Consider the following 17,368-nt stretch of genomic DNA (forward strand, 5'->3'; position numbering starts at 1 on the left):
ACAAAAACATTGACTGGGGGCTAGTACACTCATTGTTCATCTGCCAGTCCATCAAGATATGAACATTTCCCAAAACCTCAAGATAATAATACAGTAGCATTTATTTTTAAATTTACATAGTTCTCTCAAAGGGAAAATCTAATTGTGTGAGGAAAGTGGAGATCAATCTGGCCAATTCACAAGGGACCTATTTGATTTGATTTGTAAATTGGAGTGAAATAAATACTCTAAGGGTTAATTTCAAGTGAGATAATAATATCCATTAGGGCTTCAGTTATCACTATTATTTTTTTTGGCTGTGGTGCTTGGCTTATACGATCTGAGTTCCCTGACCAGGGATTGAACCCAGGCCCTGGCAGTGGAAGTGCCAAGTCCTAACAACTGGACTGCTAGGGAAGTCCCAGGGCTTCAGTTATTTATTTAGTGAGGCATGAAGTATTTTAGGGGACACTCTATTACAGTTTTTAATTGGGGTATAATTGCTTTACATTGTTCTTTTAGTTTCTGCTGTATGTGCACATATATCCTCTCCCCACCCCCACACTACTATTTAACCTTTAAACATTCCACTTTAAAAATAAATATCTCTACAGAATAACTGGGCTAGCTTTTTCAACAAGCTGGTGGCTTGAAGGGGGAAAATGGAGAGGAATTACTGCCTAGACCATAAAAGACTTACAGGACATGGTAATTACAAACAATAAAGGATATTTGGGGATCTTATTTAAACCAACCAACTGTAAAAATATACTTTTTTTTTTTGAGATAACTGGCAAATTTGATTATGGTTTGGGCATGAGGTAAAGGGAAAAATGTCACTTTTATTGTGTGTAATAATGGCATTGTGACCGTGCAAAGAAAATGCCTATATTTTCAAAACTTCGCACCAAAGAAGGTATATGAACTGAGTTCTCAACAGTTGGATTTTGCTTCCAAATACTTCCAAAAAGGGAAAACCAGGGATAGGTGGAAGAGAGGCAGCAGAAACCTGATAACTCCGGTGATAAGGTAAAAAGTACACTGAACTCTTTTTGCTACTTTAAATATGCTTCAGATTTTAAACCATAAACTCATGAAATGTAAAGCACTTAAATACCAGGCAGTTAATGTTCTCTTGGAAATAAAAACTCTAGAACTCTACTTGTTCATATTTACTTCTATTTTTTTTGAGATAGATTATAGTATTTCCCTACACTATATCAGGAGGAATACAATGAAATAATTTGGAATTTATGGTACTGAGAATATCAGAACCTCTACATTTAAAAAAATCTACAGACGCTCTGATATTATCAGGAAAGTTGGCTAATCTCTAAGTAAGTTTGTGTACCTTGAGAAGCTCAACCAAGATTTTGAAGGTATTTGCTTCGCAATGACATGGATAACTGGTAAAATGTATTTTTATTTCAAGTAGAATAAATCAGGTTATCTGATCTATTCTTTTGGATTAAATTAAATTCATTTTACACATCCATGTATTAAAAAAATCCAAAGAAGATATTAAAAGCTGGGATCCTAAAGTTCATTTCTGGCTTGAAAATTTGGGGGCCAGTCTTCTCCTTGGCCTGGGAACAAACCTCTCAACACTTCTAAATAATTCCAAAGTCCCTTCCTAGAAAGAAATCATCCACAACACCTTAGAAGTGTGTTATATTCTGCTTCTGTTTCTATATGGGTGTGTGTGTGTGATATTTGCCTCTAACCTGAATCTAGCCCAGACCTCTTTTTCAGTCTCTGGGTAATGATGAGGTCTGGGGGCAGTTCTGAAGTCAGAACCACAGACCTCAAGTCTGAGCAACTCTATGAAAGTTCACTGTTCCTGCCTTGGTCCCTTCACGCAGAAATATCACTCTGAGCTCCCAGCCGTTTCACCTTCGCCGTCCTGTGTGTCTCTTCTGCCTTCGTTCGGTGTTGCCTGTTGTCCCTTTCATTTCCTTTCTCCTGCATGACTCAGGTACTCTTTGCAGCCCCATCTCCAGCCTTACTTTTGGAACAATTTCTCTGCCCCTTATGTTTATGTTTTCAAATCTTCCAAGTTTCATAAACTGCAAAAGAGAAGAGCTATTAGTCCATATTTCTGTGCAAGAAAACATATCAGAAATCCTCTAAGGAGAGGGGAAACTAGAGTAACTCTGAAGATTGTATCTTCTAAGTAAACCTAGTATAAGATCCATAAAAGCCTTTCAATAACTTTAGAAATAACTAGAACTGCTATGGACTAATAAGCTGTACGAGTTTAAAACCTTCTATCAACATTTTCTAGGAAAACACTACTCACACTAAAAGATTTTATAATGAAATTTAAAGTTGAAAAATTTTAAGCTCTAGGCTGGCAATGTCACAGGCTCAAAAGCAAACTGCAAATCTATTTGTAGCTAGAGGCAGTGTTGTCATATAATACAAATAGTATTAAGATTACAGGGAGAAAAAAGAGAAAAGGGAATTTATTTTCAGTGAGTTGCAGGAAGTTCAAAATTTCAAAATATAAGGACAGATATCCAACTCAACACTGGCAACATCAAAATCTAAGCAAAATGGAATGGTAACAAAAACTGCTTCCTTCCCATCTATTTTTGCATAACATCCTGATTGACCAGCTGCAAGCATTTTAACATGCTTGAGATGGCGGCTTTAATTTACATCGCAGGCTGTCTCCAATTAGTCATCCTGCTGTAAAAGCTGTGGCCTCGAGTAATCTTTTATGGCAATACCATTAAGTGTTTCTTGTAACATCTGAGAAAAAGCAGCTTTCTGCTTTGTCAGCCTAGCTGCTAGCCCCAATTTTCCTCTTTAATAGCCCATGGAAAAGTGTACCCACAGCTCTGAAAATCTAGTCTAGTCTAGTCTAGAGAAAGATAAGAAATGACATAGCATGTTCCTCAAGTTACAAGTATGAATGACCTAAACTGTTTAGTGGGGAATAAAAATATAGCCTGTTTGTAAAGATCTCCAGAGATGATTAGGCAATGACTAATTCCCACTCAACAGTTCTTTGTCTTGTTTAACCTGGATCCAAGGGCTGAGTGTACATTACATTTCTCCACTCAGAGGCAGGAGAGCTGGACTTCCCCTTGGTGGGACTGAGGTGCACTTGGATTTCATGGCGTGTGTTGCCTGAGATGGTCTGGCTATGCCAGCAAGGCTAGAGCACTTCATGGTCCTCAAGTGTGTGGTGTTTTCTGTTCACAGACACACAAAACCCCCCGCAGGTCAGTCAGCCCTGAAGCTCTCTCACTTGAGCGGTTTTACCCTGACTTGAATGCTCACTTTTACTGCTTCCTCACAGAACTGCCTCCTACCACCCACCCATCCACCCTCCCACCTTTTACACTGAGATACTTAATTTAGTGCAAACTTCCATTTTCTGTCTCAGAGCTATCACTTTTGAGACCTCTTCATTCTGACAGCCACCAAGAGTTGAATTTTGTTTCCGCTTATAGACGGGAGATTTTGTCACCCCAAAACAAGCTTTTTTGGCTTTTGATTCAGATTAGTCTTTTCAATGACAGAGAACTTCAGGCCGTGTTGGGCTGTGGCTGCTGACTCAGTCCTTATGGGCCGGCAGGTATGCTAGTCACACCTCGGCAAAGGTGCCGATGACTCTAGTTTCTGCTCCAGTTGCTGCAGCTAGTGAAAACTGTACATTTAAACTGCGAGCACCAACCAGTGACTTCTGATGGCTCTGGGGTCAGATTCCCCTCGTGGCTTAGGCTGGCTCAGAGCCGCAAAGACTACCATCGCACCCGCTGTATTGTGTTCTCCTCTTGCTTTTCTCTCCTCTCTCTGATTTTTTGCTTCTGGGTTTGGCAACCCACTCCAGTATTCGTGCCTGGAGAATCCCACGGACAGAGGACCCTGGCAGGGTACAGTCTGTGGAGTCGCAATAGAGTCGGACACGACTGAGCGACTAACACCTCTACTAAACCCTCTCTTTCAACCCTGCTCCTCCCATGCCTGTTTTGGTCAGTAGGGTGTGGGTCCCCAGGTGCACCAGGGCAGGGTTAACATTTTTCAGAGTGCCACCAAGAGCAAGGTTGAGTGGTCTACTTTACATAATAACCCAGGGGCACTGGAAGGCTAGCCTCAGTAGTAACCAGCCTTTACTTTTCCTGGTTCAAGAACAACACTTGCTCTGGGTTTTTTTTTTTTTTTTCCCCCTAAACATTTAGCTTCTGTCTTTAATCTCCTCTGTGTCTTCTCTCTAAACTTTCCCATTGCTTGGAGGCAATAGGTTGCTTTACACACCATTGGTAGAAGGATCTAAGTGAAAGTTGCTTAGTCGTGTCTGACTTTTTGTGATCCCATGCACTATACAGTCCATGGAATTCTCCAGGCCAGAATACTGGAGTGGGTAGCCCTTCCCTTCTCCAGGGAATCTTCCCAACCCAGGGATCAAACCCAGGTCTCCCGCATTGCAGACAGATTCTTTACCAGCTGAGCCACAAGTGAAGCCCAGAAGGATCTAAGCAACCCCATAAGTAAATTACACAGCAAGGAGTTCTTGAGTGTTAAGGACCCAGAACAACATCCCAGAGTTGTCACCCCCGCCCAATCAGGTCACTTAAAATCAAGATGCTCACCTGTGTGGTCTCCTAAGCTGTTTTAAAAGAAGGGAGCTCAAATAGGTATAAGCACCACTATTTTCATTATAGACAGTTTTTTGTTGTTGTTGTTTAACTTTTCCATTACATATACTGTCTCAGCTACTTTATTGTCCATAAAAACGCAAAGAAGAAAATCATTACATCTCTATTTAACGAATGAAAAAGCTAAGACTCAAAGAGGAGGTATTGAAAATCAGAATTCGATTACAGGTCTGTCTGGATCAGAGTGCAAGTTTTTGTACTAAATCATGCTATTTTGCAAAATGCAACAGGCAAGGAAAGACTTTTCTGCCCCCAAAACAGCTCATCAGAGTGCTTTGGGGCTCCTCCTCAAATTCTCAAAATGATATATTAATCCTCATAACTTTGCAGAAACCAGCAGCTTCTATTTTACTTCTCCAGCTGAATACTTTTGGGGAGGATAGTAGAGGGAGGTAGAAATGTAACAAGAGGTAGAAAAAACATGGATATGGTGTCAAAGATATAGGATTTTTGTTGAAAATAGATTTTGAGATGTAAGAATGGAATTTCTGAGGCTAGATTCAAATTAATGATAACTCATCTGTACAGTTAAAATCTAGAAATCTTCTTGATTAATACAAGATGCTTTGGTTGCAGTTTCTGTAGTCGTGGAGTCTGTCGGCATGCTATTTTCAGGATGACATTTGTCAGTGGCTGTACACTGTCACTGTTCACTCATCTGTCAAATCTGTAGACAGAAGGTTTTCATCTTAAGTTTATGTAAATTATCTTATGTGAATATTGTCATTTCTTCTCTCTGGGGTTTTCATTATTTTTTCCCCCACCAGATTGATTTTCCAATACATCAGTCTGCCTTTGATACTGATTCTGTTTTCCGTGATATCAGCAATCCACACAGATTACCAATAAATGCGTCTCCTTTGTACTGCCGAGGACTGACTACATCTCTGATGGACTCAGAATTGCTCCTTAAAGAAGGAAATTTGAGGGCTTCTCTGGTAGCTCAGTGGTGAAAAATCTACCTGCCAATGCAGGAGACATGGGTTTGATCCCTGATCTGGGAAGATCTCACATGCCATGGAGCAACTAAATACCTCCACCACAGCTACTGAGCCTGTGCTCTAGACCACGGGAGCCACAACTACTGAAACCCACACCCTGGAGCCCATGCTCCACAAGAGAAGCCACCGCAACGAGAAGTCCTCAGCCTGCAACTGGACTGCCCCAGCTCGCTGCAACTAGAGAAAAGTCTGCGCAGCAATGAAGACCCAGCAGAGCCAAAAATAAGTAAGACTTATTTTTAAAAAAGAAGGAAATTTGACATTTTAGAAGACAATTATGGACTAAATTGTAAACATACTTCATCGTCTATATACCACACAGTATCTTCTCTTTTTTCAAAAAAAGGTGTAATTATAATCCCCCAATATTATTTGATGTATGTAAGAGTACAATTAGTGCTGTGCTAGATTTACTTCATACTAGAAGCCAAGATACTTGGAAGAATAAGTCTTTTCTGAGAAACATCAGAGTTTGTTCTGAAAAGGGGGATTTATTTTGAAGTAGGTACTTATTTTCAAAAATAGCTTCCAATCTTTTACAGCTATTAGAGATTTTATATTTGGGGAAAACATGAAGAGATTAATTTATGTTTTATAAATGTGTCATTTTAACAAGTTTAAAGTATGAAAATTGCCTTCCTTATTTTCATTTTTATCTTCTCTGATTATGGTTAAATTATAATTAAAACTCTTGTTTCCATCAATTGAGGAAAAACAATAGAAAAGATTAAGTGCAGTGAATGAATCTATCCAAGGCACAGAGTTAGAGTAAGATTAGAAGGAAATCCAGGAATATAAAGGGAATTTTATTTGTTGAAATGTTGAAACTGTAAAGTATATTTTAATTTCTGTATATTGTATAATGTAGTATTTGTAATACAGAGTAATTTTAACCCTGCACTATGAAAATTTTAAAAACACACAAAAGTAAAGACTAGTATTATGAACTATGATATATCCTTCTCCTCTTCAACTTTTCAAGATCTTTACTTGTGAAGACCAGGTTAATGGTCCTGTAGAGTATCTCACATTCTGAAGGTTTTTGATGTTTTCTTATGGTGCCATTTAAACTGTTCCTCTCTCCCCTGCATTTCCTACTAACTTAAAGTAAGATCTAAATACCCGGTTAGATTTTGTTCCTTTTTTCTGCTTAACTGTTGCACAGGTGATGCTTTATATTTCACAATGCATCACATCAAGAAGCACATGTCTGGTTGACAGAGTTTTAGGGATGCTAAGATGATCTATGAGTTCAGGTGGCCCTCCACCAAATTTTACCTGATAGCTTTTAGAAGAATCAATTACTTCAATAGAGATCGCCAAATAGTTATTTTTTTCACTTTTATCATTACTTTTATAATCATTAGCTTTCATCCTTCTGTAAAGAAGTGCTTTGCTTAATCAAATATATCACTTTAGATACTTTGCCAGTCAATTCATACAAGAAAGTATGGATAAATGCTTAATTGTTTTGTTCTAATTCCCAGTTTCCAGAGTAAAGAAGTCAGTACTCTGGCTACCTCCAATGGTGACAAAGATGATTTTCCTTTTTTGTCTTTAATTTTTAAACCATTTCTGGGTTTTATTTCTTAAAAATGAACTCATTACAAACACAACAAAAAGGAATAAAATACCTAGGAGTAAATCTAACTAAGGAGGTAAAAGACCTGTATTTAGAAAACCACAAAACACTGACTAGAGAAACTGAAGACAATACAAAGAGATGAAAAGATATACCATGCTCATGGATCAGAGTCACTAGTACTGTTAACATGACCAAATTACCCAAAATGATCAGTGCATTTAAATCAATTGCAGTCATTTTTTTCTCTCCACTATTCACATTGTCCCATCTCCCTTCAACCTGATTCCTATGTGCTTGTGATATGATCCAGTTAATCCTGGTAGTTTCTTTGGTTTTAGGTACATATGTACACACACACACACACACACACACACACATACATAGAGTCTCAATCCATCTTGTACATTTCCTGTTGCAAGTTTGGAATCCATCATTTTCTAAGCATCCAACAGGTGGGGAATTTCCAGTAGGCCACAGTCTGGATACTAAGGATAATCATTGCTTCTAGGGTACCATTGTTTCTAAGTCTTTTCTGTGTGTGAACTACAAAATAAGCATTTTTAAAGATTGTGTGAAATACAAAACATAAAACTTACCATCTTCACTATTTTTAAGTGGGTGGTGGTTTAGTCACTAAGTCATGTCTGATGCTTAGGACCCCATGGACTCCTCGGTCCATGGGATTTCCCAGGCAAGTATACTGGAGTGGGTTGCCATTTCCATCTCCAGGGGATCTTCCTGAAGCAGGGATCAAACCTGCATCTCCTGCATTGGCAGGCAGATTCTTTACTACTGAGCCACCAGGGAAGCCCTTTTAAGTATGTAAGGCACTAGTACTAAGAAATTCACATTGTTGTACAACCAATTTCCTGAATACTCTTCATCTTGCAAAACTGAACTCTATACCCATTTGTTGTTGTTGATAACTCTCCATTTTCCCAGTCCTCAGCCCCTGGCAACCCATTTCCACTTTCTGTCTCTATGAATTTGACTATTCTAAGTAACTCATATAAGTCAAGTCACACAATATTTGTTTCTTTTGACTGCCTTATTTCACTTAGCTTAATATCCACAGGCTCAACTGTGTTGTGTCAGAATTCGCTTCCATTTTAAGACTGAATAATATTCCCATGGCATGTATATACTGTGTTTTGTTTATCCATTCATCCATGGATAGACATTTGGATTGCTTCCCACATTTGACTATTGTGAATAATGTTGCTGTGAACATGGATGTACAAATATGGTGCCTTTGCTTTCAATTCTCTTAGGTATATACCCAGAAGTAGAATTGCTGGATCATATGGTAATTCTATTTTCATTTTTTAATATTCACATGGTATTGGAATGATCATCATGAAAGTGAAAGTGAAAAAGTGAAAGTGAAATTGCTCAGTCATGTCTGACTCTTTGCAACCCCATGGATTGTAGCCTACAAGGCTCCTCCATCCATGGAATTTTCCCAGCAAGAGTACTGGAGTGGGTTGCCATTTCCTTCTCCAAATAATCATCATACTAGTTGCTAAATAAATAATAAACAAGTACTAGGACTTCCCTGGTGGTCCAGTGGTTAGGACTCTGCACCTCCACTGCAGAGGGCATGGGTTCAACACCTGGGCAGAAAACTAAGATCCCATTTGCTGTGTGGCATGGCCACAAAAAGAAAAAAAAAAGAACAAGTACTTATTCATTCATTCAGCGATTATTTGTTTGCTCTCTACTTGTTCCAGGCACTAGCTGCTCTTCTGGAGTTTGCACTTTAGTGGAAAAAGATAGAAAATTATCAAAGAAAAATAAATAGAAAAATATCAGACAATGATTGGTGCCATGCAGAAAATTAAACAATGGTGATGTGATGGAGAGGGCCTGGGAGGCTACTTTAGGTTGGGGGGGTAGAAAGACCTTCTTAAAGAGGTGATAGTTAGGCTGAGTTCTTGTTGACAAGAAGGAACCAGATATATGAAAAGCACTTCAGGTAGAGAGAATGACAAGCAAAAACTCTAAGAAGGACCATACTTGATGAAGTCATGGAAATATGGTTAAAGTACGGTGGGCAAAGAGGAGGTGGTTTAAGATAAGGTCAAAGACAGATTGTGATTTTATTTTCGACGAAAGAGAAGCAATATAATCATATGTGTAACTCTACTAACACCACTTTATTTAAAGAATTCCACATAACGTGTTCTTCATCATGTTCATAAGATGCTCATAATACATATCAAATATCTTTTCATAATCAGTGAATTCAGGTCTAACTCATTTTTTTAAAGCTGTAGATTATTTCATTCCATGGATGTATTAGAATTTATTTAATCAATTTTTCCATTTCCCGAATGTCACAGTTGGTATTGTACAGGATGTAGTCTTTTCAAACTGGCTTCTTTCAGTTAGTAATACACATTTAAGTTTCCTCCATGTCTTTTCATGGCTTGACAGCTCTTTTTGGCAATGAATAGTGTCTGGATGTACCATGGTTTATTTATCCATTCATTTACTGAAAATCATCTTGGTTGCTTCCAGGCTTTGACAATTATGAATAAGTCAGTATAAACATCTATTTCCAGGTTTTCCGGCAGACATTTTTTTAACTCATTTGAAGAAATTTCAAGGAGGGTGATTGCCAGATGCTATAGTAAGAGTATATTTAATTTTGTAAGAAACTGCCAAACTGTCTTCCAAAGTGGCTGTACCGTTTTCCATTGCCACCAGCAATGAATGAGAGTTCCTGTTGCTCTAGATCCTCACCAGCATTGGTAGTATTAGTGTTCCAGATTTTTACCATCCTAGTAAGTATGTAGTGGTGTTGCATTGTTGTTTTAATTTGAATTTCCCTATGGATGGTGACTGCAGCCATGAAATAAAAAGATACTTCTTCCTTAGATGGAAAACTATGACAAACCTAGGCAGCATATTAAAAAGCAGAGACATCACTTTGCCAACAAAGGTCCATACAGTCAAAGCTATAGTTTTTCCAGTAGTCATGTACAGGCCTGAGAGTTGGACCATAAGAAGGTTGAGCACCAAAGAGTTAATGCTTTTGAACTGTGGTGCTGGAGAAGACTTTTGAGAGTCCCTCGGACTGCCAGTCAATCCTAAAGGAAATCAAACCTGAATATTCATTGGAAGGACTGACACTGAAGCTGAAGCTCCAGTGCTTTGGCCACCTGATGTGAAGAGCCGACTCATTGGAAAAGACCCTGATGCTGGGAAAGACTGAAGGCAGGAGGAGAAGGGGATGACAGAGGATGAGATGGTTGGATGGCGTCACTGACTCAATGGATATGAATTTGAACAGGCTCAGGGAGTTGGTGATTGCCGGAGCCTGCCGGCAAACGAACTGGTCGAGAACGCAATTACCAGAGTACCTGAGAAATATAAGACTTAGACAGACTTAGAAAGACTTAGACAGACTTAGAAAGATGGGGTTGAGAGGGACAGAGTCAGCTTGCGTCTGACTCTGCCAACTTTATTGAAGAATACCACACCTATATATATGCTAACAGGAGTTACTAGTAGATCAAAGGTTTGCATATGTGCAGAGCTACAGGCACAGATGTTTTAAATTCCTCCACTTAAGATCAATAAAGCATCACCCTAGCGCCCAACATGATTAAGATCAATAGAACATTAACTAGATAGAAAACAGGCTTCAATCATGACGAGTTTATCAGCACCAGGAAAACAGGTGAAAGATCGCTACAGCAATTTCCTTGAGGGAGGTGAGAAAGGCCAACCTGTGCTTTAATAAATCAGGGGTGGCGGGACAGAGAGGGACCTCTTGATCTCTCTCAGAGCCAAGAAGGAGCCTGAGCAGTCAGGCTGGCTCCCCGCAGGTGATGAACAGGGAAGCCTGGTGTGCTGCAGTCCATGGGGTCGCAAAGAGTTGGAAATGACTGAGTGAACAGTAACAACAACATATGATGTAGAGCATCTCTTCCTCTGCTTCTGTGAGTCTTCTTTGGTGAAGTATCTGTTAAGATCTTTGGCCCATTTTTAAATCAAGTTATTTGTTTTCTTACTATTAAGTTTTAAGATTTCTCTGTATACTTTGGATAATAGTCCTTGATCAGATATATCTTTTGCAAATATTTTCTCCCTACTGGTGAAATTTTAATTGAAGAGTTTCATTTATATAGCCAATGTTCTGACTGTAAAGGAAGAAACAGTTTAACTGACATTTTAGGCATGGGGCAGCCATAAGCAGTTATAAATAGGGAATTCTTGTAATCATAGACCAAAAAGTCCATGACATCAGCCAACAACAATGCAGAAATCCTAAAGGAGAAGAGATACAGGGCTGGTTATTCTTAATATTAGGTGGAAAATACTTTTGGGAAGTATAATTAAAATTAATTTAGAATTGTTCTCAATCTAATAAAATTGTACAATAGTTTTCACTCAGGGTGATTTTTAGATATAATTGGAAGGCATTTAAGTCCTAGTATAAAAGTTGAGTCCTTTGAAAAGACCCTGATGCTGGCAAAGATTGAAGGTGGGAGGAGAAGGGGACGACAAAGGATGAAATGGTTGGATGGCATCACCAACTCAATGGACATGAGTTTGAGTAAACTCCGGGAGTTGGTGATGGACACGGAGGCCTGGGGTACTGCAGTCCATGGGGTCACAAAGAGTTGGACACAACTGAGTGACTGAACTGAACTAAGTTGAAAAGTGACATAAAATATTCTGGTTTCTCTTTGAAATTTATTTTACCTTGAAAAGTAAACACAAACAACACACTCTTTAGTCATGTGGTTTGATCACAGAAGACTTTCTCTGTTGTACCTCCTTCAGGCTAAATAATACTGTGGGGAAAATCTTATTAGTGCAAAATATTTAGTGGTGTATCTGATGTATAAAAAGTTGTTTTAGATAAGACTAGTATACAAATCAAGATTCCAGGACCACAACAACAACAAAAATGTGTTTAGGCTCCTGGTCTATAAAAGGGACTGATCATATCTGTGTTTAAAATAGTGATTCTTAATCTTTTGGGATTAAAATCCCATTAAAACTGGAAACATCTGCAAAAATGCAGATCTATATGTTTAAGTGAAACAGTCTCCAGTTGTGGGGGTCTGTGGATTCATCATTTCCCATACACAGGCATTCAACAAGAACTCAATCTTAGACAAAATATGATGGGAACTAACTTGGGAGAGGAGAGCTATATTACTTACCAAACAAACACACCTTTCTACTAACCTACTAGTCCTACTGTCTAATAAATCTGGCCTAAAATCAAGGTTCTCCTAATTCAAATTGCCAGATTTTCTCAAGATACTTAAAAGTACTTAAATGAAAGAAATTATGTTGTTTCATAGTCTCTAGCCATAACTCGCTGGTAGCACCATCATTTCCTGTACTGAGTGACCCTAGTTCCTAAAAATAACTCCAGTGCTATTCAACTGCTTATATTTGGCATATTTTTCATTCTTATTTGGGAAGGCACATTCCCTTCTCCAGCTGAAGAAACTCAGTGTCTGAAAAGAGCTGCCTAAAAACACTGTTCCCTCTGGGCTCTTAAAAATGTTCAGCATCTGAAAGCTGGCAGGGAATGCCACCAGAGGCAATACTCCATGGACTGAGCAAAAAAAAAAAAAAAAAAACCACGGGGACGCTATACATGGAAAACAGGAAGCTGAACAGTTGAGGCAGCCTTACTCATATGTGACCCATATTCAGAGCCATAACCTAGCAACTGTGAACTATCTAGAAAAGGAAAAAATTCAATGGCTAGCCCTAAGCTAGAAGGGCAGACTATCCTGACACTTTTCCACCTTACTTTTAAATAAGCAAAGGAATAAAGCACTAAATAAAGCCTCAGGATGGGTTAATCCAATACACTGCTGCATACCACACATAACACAACTGCTGACCAACTGCTGACCACCTTGTAGTGAACTCTTGGTTCCTCTGGCAATTATAACAGGGTGTTGAGCAGCTGAAAGTTCACTCCAAGTCCCCAAGGCAAAAATAAGAAGTTGCAAAATAAATGACCTTCCAGTTTCTTTGCAATATTTCATTATTTGTATGTTATTTATATTCTTGGAGACAGAAAAAGGAGGAACTGGAGGACTAGCTTACCCTTTCTTTATTTTCAAAATGTTAATAATTTCCAGGGCTATTTTTTTTTAAACTCGGACACACAGATTCACATTTTAATAGAGGCAGTTCAGTGTCTTAGGAAAAAGGAATGAAGTTATGATTCAGAAGCTCATCAGCGTATGTGTTATTGAGAATTATCAGAGACTTCTATTCCTTCTAACTCCATCTGCTCATCTTTATTTATGTTTAAGGGTTTTACATTCTAATTAGCTGGAGGTGGTAGATGACAAAAGTGTTATCCAGATCACTCTATAGAAACAGTTCTTCGAAAAGTAGCTGAAAACTTAACTTTGTTATCGTTTAGTTGCTTTAAGTCCTGTCCGACTCTATTAGACCCCATGGAGCCTGTCAGGCTCCTCTATCCATGGGATTTCCCAGGCAAGAAGACTGGAGTGGTTTGCCATTTCTTTCTCCAGGGGATCTTCCTGACCCAGGGATCAGATCCACATCTGCATTGGCAGTGGATTTTTCACTGCTGAGTCACCAGCTAAGACTTACCTAGCTACTCACAATCAATCCGCTCCAGAAACCATCATATACATTTACAATGGTATTTTAAACCCAAATCTGTTGATCAGTCAAGCTACTTTCAAGTGTTTTCTTTCATTAAATCTCCTAGAAGGACATCTTCATCGCATGTGTTAAAGATGTTACATTGTTGTTTTTCCAAAACAAATGGAAACCCTCCAATTCCAAAATTATCTAGGATATAGTGTGTAACTCTCCCCCCAGTGTTCTCTCCCATCACCCTCATGACTCACCTAAGCACCTTTCTTGGACTTTCCGTGTGTGCATGCTCAGTCGTGTCTGACTATCTTTGGGACCCCATGGACTATAGCCTGCCAGATTCCTCTGTCCATGGGATTTTCCAGGCAAGAATACTGGAGTGGGATGCCATTTCCTCCTTCAGGGGGTCGTCCCGACCCGAGGATCAAACCCGAGTCTCCTGCATTGGCAGATGGATTCTTTACCACTGTGCCACCTGGGAAGTCCCTACACAGGAGCTGCCTAATTCATTTCACTCATCCTCACACAATTTTTTTTCCGATGATCAGTGTTGGAATTGGTCTTCACCTATAAACTGGGGATCTGATTTGCAATGTATCCCTATGAATCCCCTTTGAACTGCTAAAATTAGTTTCTTCATACCTCATTGGCTGGACACGCTTACTTATAGGGTGATGATATAATCTACCATCCATATCAGGATGTACTTTTGAGAATGAAAAGGGGTGCTATTAATAATTATGCTTGGGTAACAGACACATTGTGGGTAACTTGAACATGTTGGGATACAAAGTCACCCAGCTTATTTAAAGTTGATTTGCTCTGAGTTGAGTCAGAATGTGCCAGCCATTGGTCAAGACAGAAACATTTTTGTTTTGGGGTCCATATTCCTCACTATGCAGGTATTCACCCTTTGCTCTAACCCCATGGAGTCTTGCCCAAGTTTGATTACTGCAGTTGGAAAATAATTTGTAAATGAATGTGTACTAACATATTTGCCTGTAAAATGTTACATTTTTATAGAGGTACTTCCACTCTCAAAAGACTGAAAAGGCTTTAAGTTATCATGGGATGATTTGTAGCTTACTGGACAGGGTAAGATTTGACAGGTTGTGTCCCCCAAGTGTTTAAACTACAAGAGAAAGAGAAAGACAGCAATCCATTCCTGAGGCAACACTGACTCACTCCCCCTCCCAGTACTGTATTCCAAAATCACATGATTAATTACAGCCTACTAGATCTAAAGGTCAGTAATCAACTCTGATCCCATTGTCTGAAAAAAGATAATCAGGTCTCTAGATAGGCCTTTAGCCTCTTTTGTACTTGACTAAATATTAGTGATTCCTTTATGTAAGCCTATCCATTAATTATTAATAGAAATGGGGGTTAAACAGTGATTGAAATCAACAGTAAAGTCTTTGCTGGTGAGCAACTTTGAAAACTTTGGAAAACAGTGGTGAATAAAGACATATTTTGGAGAGCATGTAGTAGTAAGATGCCAAAACTAAAGGGAAGGTCACCTTTTAATTATTTGACAAAAATGACTTGTCAGATGGCATAAGACAATTTATAATAACTGGGAAAGAGTGTAGGTAAAATATGATTTGTCTTAAATTCAAGATACTAATAGATGTTGTATCATGACATGGTTTAGCAATGTGACTTACACTATTCCTACTTACTAGGATACTCTGTTTAGCATGGTAAAACTGATCAACCTTTGGAACGCTCATAAATTTTATAGTTAGCTGTCCTTCGATGAATATTTATCTGAAATCACAAATGGAGCCATACTCCTGACCAATCACTGCTTTTCTTAGAGAATATGTTTAATTTCTCATTTCCTCAAAGCTCATAACTTCTGCACATAAATTGCTACTCACACTTTAGTGTAGTCAGATGTTCTGGTGCGGTCCCAGGGGAGCAAAAGGACCCATTTATTCATTTATCCAGTATTAGCTGAGCCCCTATTGTGTGACCTGGAACAGTGTTTGACACTGAGATTAAAAAGATGATTATTACACTGCCTTTGACCTAATTTAGTTTAACGTTGTGCAAATGTGAATCTCATAATGTTCTTGCAGCAAATCACACAAGGAAGAAAGTTCTAGGGAATGTAGTACCAATCAAGCATGGATAAACTACACTTTACCTTTAGAATGGTAATCCATGTTGAGATCAGACATAGATTTTGATCAGTTTTGAACAACGGTATAAATAGTACCTTTAAATTCAAGAATGTTGAGGTTTGGTGGCAGCTGCACCATTGGGTTATTAACATAGAAACATTACTTTTTTAAAATTTAAGTACAGTTGATTTACAATGTTATGTTAGTGTCAAGTGTACAGAAAAGTTTGTTATATATATCACCGAAAAGAACCTGAAAAGAATATATATATGGAAAAGAATCTGGAAAAGAATATATTTCAGATTCTTTTCCATTATAGGTTATTACAAGTTACTGAATATTGCTCCCTGTGGTCTACAGTAGGTCCTTGCTGTTTGTGTTTCATATAGAGTAGTGTGTATGCTCATCCCAAACTCCTAATTTATCCTCCCTCCCCGTCACCCTTCAGTAACCATGGGATTGTTTTCCTATGTCCGTGAGACTATTTCTGTCTTGTAAATAAGTTCGTCTGTATCCTTTTTTAGATTCCACAAATAAGGAAACATCATTTAGTCTCTTAAATGTGCTCATCCATTAAGTGGGGAAAATCATTCTTGTTTCTTTAGAGGTTTCCAGAGATTACCTAACCAGAGATTTAATTTTGCTGGCGAGCCATGGGCAACATTTCCATAGATGGGGTTGTCTTTTTTTCCCTCAAGATTGGCGGTCAAATGAGCATCACAGCTCCTATTCTTCGCCAAACGAAACACTGCTTTTCAGTTTCACAAATCTCATCATTCGAGTTCTGCTCCCAACAGAGTGCTGCAGCTCACCACGTGGCAATGCACATTTCTGCTAACAGGACGGCAGCCTGCCAGCAGCGCTTTCTGAGTAACCGGGTTTCAGTATGATGCCGGCCGGCAGAGGTTTCGATCCTCTTATCAAAATGTGCCCAGCCATGCTTCTTTTAGCTGTCTCTTCTCCAGCCCCCCGTCCACCTACTAAAAAAGTGAGAATGAACAGAAACTGTATCAAGGATGAACTCTTCCTTCTCCTCCCTGTTCCCCATAAATGGACCTCCAGATGAACCTCACAAAAGCTGCTCCTCAACTCACCAGTTTTTCTCTACAACTTTCTTCATCTTTCCTGGCACCCGTTTCCTCCTTAAGTCTTCCCCTCTCTCAAAGACATAAATCAAGCAAATCCTCCCACCAGAAAAATATCGGCTTTAGCTACTTCCCTTCCAAAGGGGAACGTTATTGGCCCCACGAAGGCTTAACAAGGTGAGTGACGAAGTGTCCCGACCTGTCCGAGCCGGCCCTTGGGAAGCAGGGCTTCCAGGGTTCAAACCCGGGCAGACCAGGGCCGGCCGGCCGTGGACAGACATGGGGCTTTGGAGAAGCAGCGCCTAAG

This window comes from Odocoileus virginianus, chromosome 9 (assembly GCF_023699985.2).
Source record: "Odocoileus virginianus isolate 20LAN1187 ecotype Illinois chromosome 9, Ovbor_1.2, whole genome shotgun sequence".
Taxonomy (NCBI): domain Eukaryota; kingdom Metazoa; phylum Chordata; class Mammalia; order Artiodactyla; family Cervidae; genus Odocoileus; species Odocoileus virginianus.